This window comes from Furipterus horrens, unplaced genomic scaffold (genome assembly GCF_987537825.1).
Source record: "Furipterus horrens unplaced genomic scaffold, mFurHor1.1.pri manual_scaffold_15, whole genome shotgun sequence".
Taxonomy (NCBI): Eukaryota; Metazoa; Chordata; class Mammalia; order Chiroptera; family Furipteridae; genus Furipterus; species Furipterus horrens.
The window spans coordinates 2,722,467-2,736,149 of record NW_028327185.1 but is presented as its reverse complement, the minus strand read 5'-3'; positions in this window follow the sequence as shown (position 1 = coordinate 2,736,149).

Below are 13,683 nucleotides of genomic sequence, written 5' to 3'. Positions count from 1 at the left end.
GTGCGGAGCCCAGAAGATGTTTTGGGCCACTTTCTGGAGCCCCGCCAGGCTGCGTCTGCACGCCTTCCATCATTCACGTGAGAATATCTGTAAACTCTCTAATGCACCAGGACAAGTCAGGGCAATGTCCTTGCTGTCAAATACCGTGAAGTCCTCAGAGCTTGCCTGGACAGGCATGGTTCTGTGTCACAGGATGTGAGTCTAAGGAGCTGAAGTCGCTGGCCTGATACCACGCAGCTAGAAGGAAGAATTCCTTAAGCATAAAGGAAGGTAGCAAGAAAAGCATAACACTCAGCATGTGAAGGAAAGAATATTCCAGGAAGTCTGGGCGCCACCCAGGACGGTCCTCTGAGGGCTTCCCTCTCACCTGACCTTCATCTGGGGTCAGCGATGCTCATGATTTTCAATCTGATCCATTCAGTTCAAGCCGCTCTCTCTCGAAGTGCTGGACTGAGGGATGAAACTAAGAGGTTTATAAAATAAGGGAACGGAAGACATTTGAAAAAAACCGACTACGTACATAGCAGAACAAGAAGGAGGCAAAGTTTACAAATTCCACTTGGGGAAAACACAATTTTAATATGACACCAAATAAACAGTTTACTGCTGTTAAATAAAAACAAAACCCTTTGTAATGACGCACGTCACGGTCATTGCCGGAGGTTAACAGCGCTGAAACATTTCCTCGGTCCTATTCATTAATTAAGGGGTTCGTTAGAACTTGAGGGCAAATGGCGCTCAGAAACGGCCTCGTTTCCTGACACGGATGATGCTGGAAGCACAGCGCCGGGGGCGGGGAGTGGGTGGCGAGTCTGAAGCAGACCCTGGTCCCAGAGGCATCTTCAGCATCGACAGGCACCGCTCCCGTCACGCTCATGTCCCCGTGTCCTGTAGCTGAGATACCTGACAAGCAGTCTCCGCGCTACGATGCACAGACGCCCCAGACACCGAGGCTCTCAGCAGTCAGAATACAGCTTGTTTTCCGAAGGGTTTCACAGCATCAGAAAGCCCGACGGGGACCAGGTTTCTTTCCTCACACACGCCCCACAAACCAGAATCGTGTTGCAAGGCTGGAGAGAAGTAGCGACTTTGCCATCTGCATTTATTAAAAAATAAAATAAAATTTGTTTGGATGCCATTTTTATTCTCGAGTGAAATAACTTGGGGAATTCTGAACTTAGCATTAAAGTCGGGTCATCCCACAAACAGAAATAGCCTTCCACTTGTTTTGATTTAATGCATATGAAAATACTCGAGGGGAAGTGTGCTTTGGCCGCATTAGAGACTAAGGTGAATACTCTTCTTTTGTGCAGTATGGGAAATGGTAACATTCTGCGCAATGTTTATACAACAATCACGTATTATCTTTCAGCTGACACGCTATTATGAATATCCTACTCATCTTTTGCTGCAACTATCAAAATAGCCTCGTAATCAGTCCTCCCACCATTTTCCTTTCATCAATATTCCATCCTTAGGTATCACTCTAAAATTCAAATCTATCTATGTCTCTCTTCTCCTCGAAACCTCTAGTGCTTCCCCGTTGCCTTTCCGCTCGGATCTTTGAAATCCTTCCTTACCTTCTCTTGACCTTGCCTATGGATTTGTGAGTGGTTTATTTGAGGATGAATATTTAGTTAAGAATTTACTCAGTGAATGTTTAGGGGAACAGAAAATGATTGCCTAGTAAAGGAAATAATAAAGGATTTGACAGTAAAACATTTCAAAAGCCAGTTTAATAGTATAATGAGTTATTTTTTCTGTCTTTGTGTGACAGAATTTCTCAGTTGGAAAATGGAGGGTGTGTTCACACACACACTCACAGGGATGTGGTTCACAAATCGATAATAATACATGCATATAAACATACATATGTGTGAAAACTCAAATGAAATAATTCAAGAAGTTTGGAGAAAAAAGAAACCCACTGCAAACTCAGGTCCCCCGTGTTAGCAGAGAACAACAGCCCTGTCTAGTGGCCAGAAAGGATTTTAGCCTTAGTGACATGTTTCCTTGTCTCTCTCTCTCTCTCTCTCTCTCTCTCTCTCTTTCTTTCTTTCCTTCTTTTTCTTCCTTTCTTTTGGGTTTTCTTTCTTTTCATTTTCTGCTCTTTTTTTCACTTTTAAAAAATAACACAGTAATCAATTATCTGTGAAGTTAAAGTTAATTAATTAATCTAATAGCATAAAAATGCATTCATGGCTAAAATTTTCTTTGCTCTTTTGTTTGCTATTTCTCTTCTCCTTCCTTTTTTTATTTTTACTTACATTTAATGTATAATATTATATTAAGTTTAGGTGTACAACATAATGATTAGGCATTTATGTAATTTGCAAAATTATCACTACATTAGCTCCAGTACCCACCTGGAACTATACACACACATAGTTATTAAAATATTATTGAGTGTATCCATTTTATCCTTTTTTACTGAAAATATCCATTTTATTGAAAAAATGTCTTGAGTTATACTAAGAGCAGTACATGTGATCACTTATTAAATATTGATTAATTAATGTTTTAGTGAAATTTCGGGTGCATATGAAGTAAAAAACAAAGGGTCAACTTGTTAATGTCAAATTAGTAATTATTCCATTTATATTTTATATGTTCCTATAAATTTCTGTCACCCCCTACATGTGTATTTGCTTCTGTTCCAGTGCAAGTTTAATTAAAGAATTCCAGACTTGCTCACAGGGTCCTACAATTTCCTGCTTTATGAGGCCCTAATTCTCCAGTGAACACTGGCCGCGGAAGCTCAGCACAATATAGACTTCACACCCCGAGAGGCACGTGCATATTTTCTGACCTCACTAATTGCATCAGTAAGTCCTCTCATTTTCCTCAGTTGCACTTTGCATCTGAAAAACAGACTTCCTAAAATTAAACTTTAGAATTGCTTTGAGGATCAAGATAATGTTTTTAAATTCTCTGCCCCCTTTGATGTGCTTCCGGAACTGGCCGTAACAGGTGTGATGTGGGAGAACGAAAACGAGACGCGGGCTAGCGTGAGTTGGGTTTCAGACCCGGCCAATGCAATTAGCTATTTGATTCTTGTATGTGACTCCTGCCTTCTGAGTGCTGTGTTCTTGCGTAGAGAACGGACTAAACTGTTCTCTGTAGTTCTGTGGACACCTACTGAGATGATCCGTGAGAGCAAGTAGCACATCCAAACCAACCCGCCAGGGCTTCCCGGGGAGACCCTTGGAGAGCCCCTCCTCCGGGCGTCGCGCGGGTGGCGGGTACGGCCACGCGAAAAGCCAGAGGGAAGCATGACACTGTATGTAACTAGGGGCCATAATGGCTGTCACCAACTCCCCGGCCCTCGTCCACCTCACCAAACGCCAGGACTTCATCCCTGCTTAAAACCACAGCTCCTGCGGGGAGAATTGACATCACGGTCAGTCGGTCCTGGGTTTTCACTGCTGTGAGAGCACTGTGTTCATGAGCCATGACTCCCTTGGTTACCAGGTCCTGTTGCTTCATGTACTGAAAACAAGGCCATTTTCATGCCATCACCAAGGCGACGATAAATTCACTCCAGTCTGGACTGTTATCTAATTCTAAGGCTCGGACGATGAACGCGGGTGTGTTTCACTTTTTAAAACAAAGACATGAGCAGAGTAGACACATGGCCCCAAAGAGCCAAGTCTTCTGTTTATATTACGTGGAATTTTATCACTCTTTAAATGATATTTCAGGTCTGTGTGCAGAACGGCGGGGGGAACCTGATGAAAACAGATGAAAATGACCGCATTATTGTAAATGGTTGCCTTTTAAACCCATGTAACTCCCCTGATTTTTAATGCCACACATACTAATATGCTATTGAACATGATTAAGTAGTGATAGAATAGCTATTTGCCCCGTCTCATGTAACACCGTTACTTTGACACACACACGCTTGTGCATCCAGCCATCAAATACAGTCATCAGAATTCTATACACTGAACTCTCCCGGCAACACCATTCTATTTAAAACTGCAATTTTAAAAGAAAGAATACAAACTTTCCCTCCTTTCTCCGGAGATTATGTCATTGCTTGAACTATGCCAGGAATCTCAATTTTATGTAAAAAATATATATACATGTGAAGAAAAGAAATAAATTTAGAAGGTGTACTTGACATTTTAAATGTTCGATTTGATATGATCTGACATATGTGCACGGCTGTGAAACCATCACCACATTCAGACTAATGAATGTGACTGTCACACCCAGAAGTTTCCTTGTGTAGCTTTGGAATCCATTCTTCCTTGCCCCAATGAGACATATTCCTTTTTTAAGAAAAATGACTTTATAACAGTGTAACTGACACATATAAAGCCTGGCTATACCAAGACAGATCACCAAAAACTACAGAATGAAGTAAAAGGAGAAAAGGAAAATTCAGGGACAGGTCTCTGAAAAGCAAACATTCCCACAGGCAAGCATTCCAAGCTGTTAAGAGGCACCATGTCCCTCTGTCCTGTTCTGTTGGCCAAATAGTCACACTTTCTGCCCAGATTGAAGAGGGTGGCGAAAGGCACTGCCCCCCAGGACGAAGACTTGCCAATGCGACATCGCAGAAGAGCCGGCGGGACAAGAGCTATGATTGCAGCCATCTCTGGGAAATACAATCCGTCGCGTGAATACGTGTTGAGTTTCCAGCACGTGACATTGCTGTCTGCCTCAGGCTACACGGTCCCGGAATTGACGAGCCACCTGGAATGAAGGTCGGCAACAAAAATTCAAATGACATCGTGCAAGGTAGGCCACGCCAGAGATCATAAGCAGGAGACAGAACGCTGTGGAGTTTCCAAGAACCAGCATTGTAGGCGGAGGAGGGGAAGAATAATGAAAGCGAGAGATGGGACGTGAGACGGCCCTTGAAGGAAAGTTAAGATTTTTACAGGTGGTAAAAAAATGGGGAAGAACGTGGTAACCAGTGACTAGTCTATGGAAAGGAGAATGTGTATAGAGGGGCACTGGGAATGCAGATGTTATAGGGCAGAGGGGAGAGCGCCTTGATTTGAATCCTATCAAGGCGTTAGGGGATAGTCGAGGTATTTTTAGTGACTGAGCTCATGTCCTCACAGCAATCCTGTCAGGTGTTAGTACAGGTAAAGGAAGAGGGGTTTCCCAAGCTCCAAAACCTTGCCCAGCACAGACTAGACAGCCTCGGAGTCCGTGTTTAGTACATTTCACCACGTGTCTGTCCCTGAATGAATCTGATTTGGTATTCGGGGACGATTCATAAAAGGGTAGAGATGGTGGAGTCAAATGATTTTAATTATGCTTTAGAATAATTTGTGTGACTTCAAAAGAGAGCCCAAAGAAGGCAGGGAGGCCAGTCAAGGGGGCGTTACAGCGTTCCATTTCAAGAGACGCGACAGATTAAATTATGGCCAGGCACACAAAGCAGAAACTAGAGAACAGATGTGACAGACGTATGGTGTTAACAAGAAGGCATGGCAGCCGATTGCCCGTGTGTATGTGAGACCTAGGGAGAGTAGCGGGTCAACCGTTAAACCAGAATAAGAGGGATTGGCACAGATTTAGCCAGAAAGGACACTTGAAGAAATGTTTGGTCTTTGAGAAATTCATCGTTTTTTTTAATAAGATCAACCGTAAATATTGCAGCAAACACCCACATTTTCAGATGAGAGACAAAATGTCCTCTCAGCAAAGGCATAAGCAGTAGGCTTACAGAGAAGAATAAAAATCTCTGGAAAGCTCCACATGCGTGGCCAGCAAGAACGCACGGGAGGCAGCTGGAGCTCGCGACGGACTGGCACGCGGTTTTATTACCTGCAAAGAGTTCTGTGTGCTCGGCCACGAGCCAGCTCCAAGGCTCCCAGCGCTGTTTCCCTGTTTCTCATCCAAGAAGAGGCCCTTCATCACTGAAGTACTGCAAACTGAACCGATGTCACAGTTCCAAAATTTTACTAGTCTGTGTCTCTCAAAGAGCGATCCAGTATTTTTACAGCAGGCAGATGGTCATTTTTTTTAGTGTGACGCCTGCCTCCACTTACTGAGACACTCAGTGAAGACGGTGACATTTCTCTTAGATTTGTCAGCTTGGCCTCTTCCCTTGTGACCTATCGGTTCATAAAGTAATGCTGTGTTTCTGTGGTAATTTTAATTAACCTCAATATTGTATATTAGCTTAATTTTATCCTTACAGCTCTCCTGAGAGCAGGGAAATTATGAGATTGTATTTTGTTATCAAATAGAATTAAATAGTCGTGAAGAGTGCTACCAAGAGGAAAGAATTAACTTATCCAGTCTTACAACGATTGTAAGATCAGAACAGGTATTCGAACCCAAGACTCCCAACGTCAAGAATTGATACTACTTCCCCTAAATTTCAATACCATTTTGGCCAATAACAAAAAAGAAGCATGTAACTGCATGTAATTATATATGTAGTTATATGTGTATGTAGGTGTGTAGTGTACAGCATATACATGCACATGCATACATATATGTACATATGTGTTTAATACAAAGGCTCGCCCCAGGGAGTAATTGAAAAGCCTTTGTCCTTTAACCAGAGTTGACATGAACTTGCTGTCAGTGCTGGACTGTGCCCATGTTTTATTTCCCTTCAGTCACCAGCAGATGCAGGCCCGGGGTGGGGGGGGTCTAAGGCTAGACAGACACGTGAGTGCAGGAGATTGAGTTCCCCTTCTCCTTGTCGTCCCGGGTTCCACAAGCAACGTACCTGGTCCCTCCCACTCCTCCTCAGCTCTTCCCTGCGTGGTCACCTCCAGCAAACCTTCCCAAGCCCCAGAGACCAGACCAAAGTCTCCTTCCAGACACCCCTGTCACACTGCGCTTCTCACTCACAAGCCATTGAAGTAACTGGACGATCCATCAGACTTGTCATAAGAGGGACCTTGGGGCCAAACCTGTGTTTGTATGCGGCCGAGGACCTGGGAGGAAGCAAGCATTCAAACACTATTTGGTACTTGCGTGGAGTACATGTGACGAAGTCAATAAGCCAGCCCCTCCGGGTAGCGGCCCGAACAGTGGCCCCCAAAGGTGGCCACGTCTTGGTTCCCAGAACCAAGGGTCGTGTCTCCTCACATGGCAGAAAGGACTTTGCAGATGTGATTTAACTGTAAGATAGTGGGTTGTCCGGAACTGTCTGCGTGGGTTCTGTGTGATCACAGATGTGCCCCTGATGGGGAGGCAAGCAGAGCCCTGAAGGAGGAAGGTGAGCTAGGCCGGTGGACTTGATGGCGGAGGAAAGGCCACCGGCCAGACACGCAGGCAGCCTCCAGCTACGAGCAAAGGCAAGGTGATGCGCCCCCCCGGAGCCTCGAGAGGGGCACGTGCCTTGATCTTAGCCTCTGAAGACTCATTCTAGACCTCTGGCCTCCAGACCTAAGATAATAAATTTGTGCTGTTCCAAGCCAAGAAGCTTGAGGTAATTGGCTACAGCACCGGAAACTAATAAACATAGTGATGAAACTGATTCTTTCTTGGATGGTAAACAGTGCGGTTCCTACACCTGCAAAGGGGCTGAGACCATTTCTCATCCCAGGCGCTGAGTTTCCACCTCACTGCCCGTAAACACTGAGCTAGCTTCCCTCTGCACCCAGCCAGCACCCTCTCCTGCAGCCTTCGAGATCAAGACTTAAATGGATTCCATTATGGGGACAGATAACAGCAATGCTGTCCGGCCGTGGGTGGAGACAAGATGAAGGTCGGAACGGGAAACTGGCCTTATAGGCAGGCTCCATCGCAGCTGCGGATACCATTGCATGAAATTCCTGTCTCATCCGCATTCTAGCAACTCCTTCTGTGATTTTGTCTCTGAAATGATTTGGCAAATAACACACGCAGGTGGAATCCAATTTGAGAAAATATTGGCAACCAGCTGATAGCTTTTTGCACAGTCAGTTGTGAAAGTGACTTACGATGACACAATGTATTATACACACGCGACTGTTTAAGCTTTCTGGACATATCATGAACTGTGAGGCGACGGATGTTTCATTTTTGACGGGGCGAAATGCACCCATGGCTTGACGGCTCTCATAAGTAATAATCTGAATTGCCTATCAGAGGGAAGTGTTGTAATTATTCACAGGGGAAAAACTAACCTAATAACCCAAGGTGTCACCGTTTTGTGCAGAACAAAGTGAATCTGGCAGCAAGAATAATGAAAGGCGATAAGGCACACCCTGAAAATCTTATATTTCATGTATTTAAAAAATCCTCATAAAACTATTTCTGTACATCTAAGGTTGGCTGGGAGAGAATTCCTATAACTTGCATAGATGGTCAGCTCGTCACGTCCTTGGAATGAATGCAGCCACCACCAGGTCTATGTGGCCCCGACCTCCTGGGGTCCTCCTTTCTGCCAGTCCCTCCAAGCACAGCTGGTTTAATGCACAGAATGTGTCTTATGTCTGTAACAGGTTCCAGCTTTTTCATTCTAATTAGAATTGTGCAGATTAAACAAAACCTGCCTCCCTTGCCTTTGACCTGTGACTTCTGTTCATTTCGGACTTCAAAACACAAGACTTTTTTCAAGTCCCTTCATTTCCTGATTTGTACTAGAGTCACAACGAATCTTCAATTTCCCATAATTCCTAATATTCTGTCTTTTATCATTATTGTTGCGGGGAAGCAACCGTGTGATGGAAAGAACACGCAGCCCTGGAAGACACTTTCTACTCTTATTTCTCGTCCATGTCCAGTGAAGTCACTCACGGTCCTGAACTTCATCATCCTGCTTTGTGAGAATGGGTGTTAACGATTTCCGCCAGGAGGAGAGACAACCGTTTGAAATGTTCAGAGGAAATTCAATAGGATAAAGGGTGTGAAACCACCTGACTCTGTGGCTGGCACACCGGTTAGGACGGGTTTTCTCTGCTTTTGCGTTGAAGGATGTTGGGATCATGAACAACAAGCCCAACAGTGGGCTCAGCCCCCCACTGCCCCCCGTCTAGCGTGCATCTTGCTTTCCCTCCAATGCAACTGATGAAATGCACATAACATTAAAAAAAATTAAACAGAAACTAATGAGGTGTGGTTGCAAGTAAACCTAACGTGTTGGAAAATAATAAATTTTCTGTTCCTAATGCACGTACACTGGATTTAAATTAGCCTTGAAGAGTCCAATAAGATCTTTCTCAATAATGGATATAATAATAACTTTTTGGAAATTTAAGTAACACAAACCCAGTTTTTATAATGATAGTCTAAGAAGGTTGGCTGCTTACAGAAGGCTTTCTGCTGAACTCAACCCGGCCTTATTGAGTTGGAAATGGAAAACTCCCTGACATTTGGCCACAAGATGGTGCTCTCATGAAGCAAATCCAAAAATAAACCCAATTATACTCCAAATTCTTTGTACTTGTGTTTCTTTCCCAGCTGAGCCTTTAAATGTAACAATTACTATCAGTTGGGTTGTCCCCCTGACTTATTCTGCATTTCGAGGTCTTCTCCCTGTTTGCATTTGGGGGTTTTTTGTCCCTCACCCCTATGGCTGATTGACTGTCTCTCAAAGAAGGTTGATTCAGTCTATTTTCGGTTCTCAGTCTGTCCTTTGATTCTTCTTTAGTTTAGCATGGAGGTGGGACCGCTACTGTCTGGAGATATGACCAGGTTATGTCTGCACTGGTATTTCAGATCGCCATAGCTACGAAGGAAGAAGGAAGTGACAAGCTAGAGAAAAGACCCCAGAGAGAGGACCTCGTGGTCTCGAGTCATTAGAGAGAAACCATGTGACATATTTGAAACCCTGGAAATAGTTCAGAGCGAGTGGAACGGAGTGAACACTCGGTGAGGCAGGGCTCAGACTGTACCTACGAGGCCTGACGATTTCACCGTCTAACCTCAGAGTAATGAGAGGAGCCTGTGGGTGATCTTAACTCAGCATCAACGTAAATGTTTGAAGGAACTTTCTTGTCATGATTTAGAGACAGAAATGGAAAAGGGCAGGTTCATTAGAACAGCCTGGCTCTAGGCTGGTGTCTCAGTTCCCCGGTCTGGGGAAGCAGGAGTGAAAATACAGGGTTTTGAGACCCCCTTCCAAGGCAGAAATAACAGGACTGAGAAATTAGCTGCTGTGAAGCAGGGGTAATGAAGCAGAAGAGAAAAGTCAAAGGTTGGCCCTGGGGTGTCTGAGCTTCTCCTCTCTGTGTCTGTTGAAAGAAGAGCTTTGCGTTTACGCCCTGGGGGCAGAAGGCAGTCAGGTGGTGTGATGAACAGCGGGCATTGTCAGCTGAATATTTTGTCCTAATTCTCAGCAGAGGTTTACTTCTGAGCTTCTGAGGTCCTCACATCAACCATTGTTAGTCCCCGACAGCATGCAGCTGCTACGCCATCATTTCGAGGTGGCCAACTCTACCACCATTTTCTGCTACAAAAGCCATTTCCGAAGTCAGGCTCTGGGTCCTCAGGCCACTGGTGCTTTCTACTGCTCAGAGCCTCCAACAGAAAGTTGGGGTGAGCGCTGACCCCCCACACTGACTCCCTCCTGCAGAGCCACCTGTGACTTCCATGGGGTTGGTGAGGAATGGACAGACACACACTGCCAGGCTCCAGGGCCGGTCAGCGGTGCTTGGTGACCGGCCAGCCCTCCGCTCAGCCCCAGCACTGCCCCACTTAGCTTCTGGGTGTCTAGGGCCAAGTGGTTGCCGCTGGGAGGATGGGTGGCCCGACCCCTGGCGGGACACGGGATGTGGCAATCATGACACAGACAAGTCTGGAGGAGCAGTCAATACCGTGTACACGGGACACATGACTTCCCATGACTGTCTGTATCTTGTGGTTGATTCTGTGCTGATATTGGAAGAATTACAGACAAACAATTGATTTTGGACTCAGATCGAAACTATCTTGTGGGGCACAAACAGTTGTTAAATGAATTCACTGAGTTGCTGTGAAATTATATGACTTTTGCAATTGCTTTGGTGGCTATTTTATATAAAAAGATAAACTGAAGGAGGACACTGAGGAATATTGAATGACATCTGGGAACTTTGATTCTATTAATATAGAAAAATTGCTTTGAAAGTCCAAATAATTATTAAAATATATTATCTCATCAATATATTTTAATAGTGGTTTTTCAAAATACTAAGCTTTCTCTTGCAGAGTCTCAATAATTCACTTTTAATAGTTTGTTGTGTATAATTCATGAATATCGATATCTCAGCAAACTCAAGGAAAAAGAAAAATAATTGCATGACCTCAATATGACTTAACATAGAATCAATGTATTAACTGATTTTAACTTTTCATGCTATCTAAGAAATGTTAAAATCATGTGGGTAAATAGGTAGGGATTTTTCAACAGATTTCTTTTTAAAAAATATGTGCCCTGAAATATTTACATTTTGAAGTGGTCAAAGAACCGTCTTCTTTGCTGCTCAGCAGGGCTTTATGTCCGTGACAGTGATGTTTACATCTGTGACAGTGACGTGCAGGTAGCTGATGACTTGGGTGCAGGTGCAAGAATACATCTTCATCTCACTAAGGGGAGAAATGAGACTTGCTTTCACTAACTCAGAGGATGCTAAGTTCTTCAAAATAAAGAATTCAGCCCCTTTAGAGATAATAAATCAAGCACCGCCTCTTAATTATTTTTAGCAACATGTTTTCCAGTGAAAACATCAGTCATTTCACCGCATGCTTTCTGCCTAAAACATTAAAAATCAGTTCGTTTTCATTAAAAAGTGATCAGAAGATACTCCATTTTCAACATCAAATTATTTGTCACTTGGTTGGCCCTGAACATCTAAAATTGCTGTTCCTTCCTTGTCCTTAGGAGGACAGAGCCTTGTTCTGTCTCTGCTGAAACGCTGTCAGATCTGAGTAAGAAAGCATAATCCTATCACACAGTAAGGCAGGACGGAGACTTTATGTAGAGATTTGTTATAGAGCTTTGAAGGAGCGACAGATTGATGAGCACTAAGTAAGGGGAACTGGAGGATGATCGAGCCGCGGGAGGCGCACGGGGCACGCGTCACCCTGGCGCCCAGGCAGAGGGCTGGGGACTGAGTCAGGCGGGGCAGAGATGGCAAAGCCTGCCTCGCAGAACTGCAGCCAAGGCACTTGGGGGCCTGTGGGCGGGACTTGCTGGAAACTTGGGGCAAGCCCCTCCTGGGGACCGTCTCCCTGGAGGCACCAGTAAACCAGGAGCCGTTCTCTGCGGGAGTGCGCGGAGGCTGGCCTTGGGGAGGTGGCATGGGACGCGTGGGTCAGCCTTTGGGAAGAAGAGAGCAGGTGTTTCTTGGGACCTTTCTGTCTCCGCTGATTGGTGTTTGCCAGTGTCCAGACCAAGCCACATAGGAGGCACCGAGAAAGCCCAGGGGAGTCACCGCCAGGCGGCTGATCACGTCCCAGCACCGTAGCCCAGCCCCTCCTTCTCCCCACGTGGCCACGCGCTCCGAAGCTCCCTGGGCACAGGTCCGCAGGGCTTTTCCCGGGTATTAGCCGGCGGAACAGGGAGACGTGCGTCTGGTCCATCTTCCCGGATCCCGAAGTTTACCTTTGGCTTCACATTCTATTTTTCTCTTCTCAGACCGGTGCTTTTCTGGTCGCTTGGGTGTATTGGGACATTGCCCTTTGCTCTGTGATAACCAGATTTTCTTCTGGAACGTGCATTGGATGTTTCCGCCTCTTTTCCTTCCCACGCTTCCCCACCCTGCTTTCCCCTCCTCCCTCTGCTCATCTCCTCTCCGGACCTCGGCCTCCCTCCTGCCCCACTCACTCAGAACCTGATCCCTAGGAAGTGGTTTGGTAGCCGTTTCTGGCTGTCTTTTCCAGTGACACCACCTTCATTTTTATTTTGGTTTTAAAACGTCAAATTGACAAATGAGTGTCATACTTTCAATACATAGTTTGTCTAAACAATGAACATTGTCACAAAAAAGAAAAACACCAAGAGTTTTCATCATCAGAAATAATTTATTATTTATTTTAAAGCGATTCAATATATAACTGGTAGCAAAATGTTACATAGACAATAAACAGAACTGGTTCCCTTAGGGCTACAAGGACTATTATTGACTCTAGGTTTTATTTTCATGTGCAAGTGTATTTTAAAAAGGCAACAGTTTGTTAAGAGGTTTTTGTAAGCATGTTTTTATTCTTTAAATAACAGAAAGACTAATAAATTGTCATTATTATAGCAAGCTATATGAAGTGTGTCAAGTAGTAAATTTGGACTAATGTTCATAATCAAAAATAACTATTGTAAAATTTATGAAACATAATTTTTAGTTTTATAGGAAATATAGTCATATCACAACTTAAAATCCTAGTCTTGACAACCATCATAATGCAAAAATACTGACCTTGCGATCTTCTGAGGAAATAGAAGATCCATAAAATCTTATATTTATTCCTAAAAATAACTGTAATGAAGTAAAGAAATGGCAACTCAAGGAAACATCATACTTGACTATTGATGTGCAAATATGAAACAGGATCAGTAAATTCATTATTGTTCTCCATTACAAATATTACTTTTATTCTGCCATTAGTTTGAATAATTTACATATCAGTAGGTGTGTTTGTCAAATATCTTTCCCATGTCTTTATAACATATACATACCTATGTGTACAATCTAAGACATGCTCCCAGTTTTAAGTAACTTGTTGTAAGTTTTACTCTTCTGTCTGATTAAAGATAATTCCAGATAGTTTCTCCTTATTGTAGAGGAAATTCTAGGAGGT